We start from the raw sequence: 4,539 nt of genomic DNA, 5'->3' as shown, positions 1-4,539 counted from the left end.
CAGTCCCTTCCAACTGCAGTAAAAACATCCTATTTAGGGAATCTAACATTGATACAAGGCTATTATCCAACATACAATCCATATTCAAATTTCCCCAATTATTACAATTTGTCCTTTGTAGCATTTTTTCCTGATTTGGGTCAGATCCAAAACCATCTATTGCATTTACTTATCTCTGTAGTCTTCTTCAATCTGGAACAGTGCCTCAGGCATCTTTCATGACACTGACTTTTGTGGAATGTCTCCAAATGTGGGCTTGTCTGATATTTCCTCCTGATTAGAACCAGGTTATGTGTTTTTGGCATAAGTGTCGCTGTATCCTTCTCAGGGCTTCAGATCAGGAAGCACAGGATAGCAGTTTGCCCCATTACTAGTGATGCTAACTTTGACGGTTTGGTTAAGGTAGTGAACCCCACGTTTCTGCACGGTAACATTACCCTTTTCCCCTTTGCAATTAACAAGAAATCTGTGGGGAAATTCCCCAAAAATGTAAATATTCTGGTCTTCAAGTTTTCACACAATACTTTAGCATCCGTGGATGATTACTATATGAATCAAGTGTTACAATGATGGTTGCAAAGTAGTCATTTTCTAACTCTTTTTGTCTATATTTTTTAGTTGGCCTCATTTCCAATCATAATAAATATTAAAAACTTATAAACAAGTTTACTCAAGAATTTGAGTACTTTTTCACTCAAAGTCAAGCAATTTTCTTTTAACTCCTCAACATCCTAAGTCCTGAACATCTCAAGTGTAACTGTTTAGCAGAGATCCCTAATCTTTACCTGCTTAGAGCCTAAATTTGATTTTTCCCTCCCCTGCTTTCTCTTCCTTCTGTCCTCCAGGACTAAGCAGAGTGGAAATTGCTGCTGGGGTAAGTAGGATGGGTAAGAAGGAAATTCCAGGTTGTCGACCAGTAAGTGGAGGGAGGAATGGCCTGTGGGGTAGCAACGTGTGGATGCACCTGGCCAAAATGACACACTACCAACCAGTAAACCAGGAGCAACCAGGTGGGGACTAGATATTTCCCCGATGAAGCCAAATATTCATCCACAACAGCCCCAAAGACCCATCCACCCAAGAATGCCCCACAAGTTCCAGGGCATAATACAATTACGTATTTCCAACATTGCCCAAACACGCCTGGCAGTTCCTGAGAAATTAGGCTTATAAACAGACTACAGTGACTTTAACAATAAAGACTCATAAGGGGAAGTATTAGTAATGGAACGAACGACATAAATGGAAGAAAAGAGAAAAATACTTCACTATGATCTGGAAACACAAAACTATCGGCAACGCTGTAACCGAAAGTGGGATCCGGCAGCTTGCCACTCAAAAGCCATAAAGAGGCAAGGTTGGTGGAAAGGAAAGTTTGCTTATTTTTGGATGCCGACAAACTGGGGAGCGGGGTGGAGGGAGGGACGGGGGGGAGGCAGATTTCTGTCCAAAGCCCGCCCCCCACCGGACAATCAGTGGGCAAGAGCTTTTATAGGTGAAGGGAGGGGGCAACATGCAGAAACAGTACAGTCAGCTGCTGTGCCAGTCATCTTGAAATTGGTCGTGTGGTGTCTGACCAGCATCATCATGATTGTTTTAAATACGATTAATCTTCAGTTCCAGGGTCAGTTTGTTCCACTTCCTTGAGGCCAGTTCTTGGAATTGTGGCAGCTTATGTCATGGCTACAGCCTGGTCATCATGTAGTTAACTTCTTCCACCTGGTGGAGGTTTGAGTATCCACAAGACAGCTCACAGGATAGGGCTCAGAATCTTATCTATAGCCCTTGAGGAGGAACTAAAGGTCCTTAATTATGCTTAATGACTAAACTGTTATTATTTACTCTCGTTAGACTGTTTTCCTTTGTTTGTGCATTTTCTCACTTCTCTGATTAAACTTAAAGTTTTCCCACAGACAAAAGGCAGGCGGAGGACACGGTGGGGGGGGGGGGGGGCAAGGGCCATAGGGCCCTGCTCCATTTCAATACTTATTACTGAGAAACTCAAGAAACATAGGTCAAATACGCCACCACTTTATATAATAACCAGGCTGCTCACATTAACAGGGTTTTGGGGGGTTTTTTTCCTACTAGTCTCACCTTCTTTCTATTACAATTCCTCCCAACTGTTTCAACCTTTTAAAGATCTTATAAGCCTGAGTTTTACAAATAAAAACAGGCATAGCCCAAGGGGAATCTAGTTTGAAGGTCTCAAAGATCCTTATCATTTCACCATAACTCTCTGAAAACCAAGGTGAGGCTCTCAGATTCTCCATTCTTCCCCTGGAATCTGCCCTCGGACACCATGCTGTCCGAGCGTAAGGACATTTTCGTTCTATTTGTTACATTCTTCTTGGTGAACGTTATAAGTTGCCAGGCAAATATTTTTTAAATATCTCTATTTTATACACATTTACATGCCACATTCGTAAAGGAGGTCCTTCTGGATTCCTTCCAGAAGTGACTGGAGAGGATTCAGGTTTTGCTCGGCTTTAGAACTAATTTTTCTCTCAGGGGAAATTTCCTGGGGGACAAAAATAGAGAAAGCAGTCAGCTATAGCCCTAAGGCAACAGTGCCCAGGTTTGATTTATGTTCATGAGGCCATGTACCTGACACACAGTGACAGGACTGAAGAAGGGACTGTCACTCTGTGCTCCTACCTGCCTCTCACCTGTCATTCCCACACTTACAGATGAGAGAAGGGCAGGGAGCATGGTTGCTTCACCTGGAACTTGATAGAAATGTAAAATTCTCAGACTACAACCCAGACTTACTGAATCACAGACTCTGGGAGGGCCAGCAATCTGTTTTAACAAGCCCTCCAGGTGATTCTGATACAGATTAAAATCTGAGATGTATTACTTAAAAAAAATAATGATGTCAAAGTATTTTTGAAAGCTCTTGGAGTAATTCTAATAAGCAACCAAGATGAGATCACCTTTATGCTAACTGTAAGGGAATTGTGGGACTGTAAGCTGTAGATATGGTCAAGATTTGGAGAGAATTTTTCAAGACACTGGCTGAGAATACTTCCCTTCTTTTCATTTCCCTAGTAGGACACATAGTAAGTCTCTCACTCTACTTCTGAATGAGAACAAAGACAAACTAATTATCCTCTACCTCTGGAAACCTTTCATAGTTTCAGCTCCATACTAGCTGAGAACGAACATAATTAAGATTGCACCTAAAAATCGGCTCGAGCTAAGCTGGTTGAATATTACCATTTTTTCCGTAAACAAAACAAACGGGCTAAAGTTTGATTCTTCAGTAGAGCTGAATATAGCTTGTAAGGAAGTCGAAGAAATATTTCTCTAAATAAATTGGGCAGAGAGAGCACGGCTAATTTTTTTTCTAGGATACCAAATGTATCATCTTTACCCTAAATATAAGAAAATGAATAATGGTACACTGTCCCACAGCATTTGTGGGATGCAAAAAATTGCCTATAGATACTTCAGGCCCCTTTGCCTTTGTTTTTAAGAAATACAAGAATACGGCCAAATCTAATTATCTTCCTCTTTTTTGAGTATTACTTTGTTAATAAAAGGCTAAAGCCATAATTTCTTTTCCTAGACAAAAAAAAAAGTGAGCTAAACTACACTTTTTATAAATGAGCAGAGAAAAAGAGAGGCTTGGCTCAAATTAGCCAATTTTTTTATAAACACCTGATCTAGATTTTTTCATTTAAAAAGGGGGAGAGCATGATGGTATCTCCACACATATAAACTGATGGCAAAGAAAGGGGGGAACTACCCTGTACTAAGAGCCTACGATGTGCTCATCACCGTGCAGGAGATGTGACAGATTTGTCCTGACTTTAAAGATAAAGAAACTGAGGTCATTTGGAACCTTCCATGGTTCCATGGAAGTGAATTTCAGAGGTTTCAAATACAGGTCTGTTTGGCTACAGAAACCCATGTTCTCTGCACTATAGCAAAGCTGTGTTCTTGGCTGGGATAATAGTTTGTTTAAAAGAAAAATAATAAATTATTGCAGAAATGCTGACCCCCATCTTCCCATCTTTGTCCCTTCTCACCTTTCAAAGATGCCTACCAAAGGGCCTCTCCAGCCAGTACACCATTCATTCATTCATTCATTTAAGCCCCTAACGTGCCAGGTCTGTACTAGGGGCTCAGACACAACACCTCCTGCGTGCTAGGTATGCAGCAGGTGTGACCAGTGGTTTTACTCGGACCTCCCTTTGAGGTTCCACCAACACACACCCAGCTACCAACACACACCCAGCTTCCAACACAGCTAACTTAACCAGCTTTCATAGATGTGATTCCATTTCCAAAAGCACTGAGCAATAAAGCAGTGGTGCCAAGATGCCGAAAGCAGGCCAACCCAGAGCCTTCCAACACTTCCGTTCAGTAGTTTTAACCTGACACGTCCGCGCGCTCACCTCGTTCACTGTCCATGGTGACCAGATACGGTCTCCGGCCGCTGGGAACATGGCCCGGCTGGGGCCACTGGGGGGCCGATCGCTCAGGCCACCCTTATGCCCAGAAGTCGAACACGCAAACCCAGCCCAGAACTCG

The sequence above is a fragment of the Phocoena sinus genome, chromosome 2 (assembly GCF_008692025.1).
Source record: "Phocoena sinus isolate mPhoSin1 chromosome 2, mPhoSin1.pri, whole genome shotgun sequence".
In the NCBI taxonomy this organism is placed as follows: Eukaryota; Metazoa; Chordata; class Mammalia; order Artiodactyla; family Phocoenidae; genus Phocoena; species Phocoena sinus.
The sequence above is the reverse complement of the archived record's forward strand: the minus strand, read 5'-3'. Positions refer to the sequence as shown.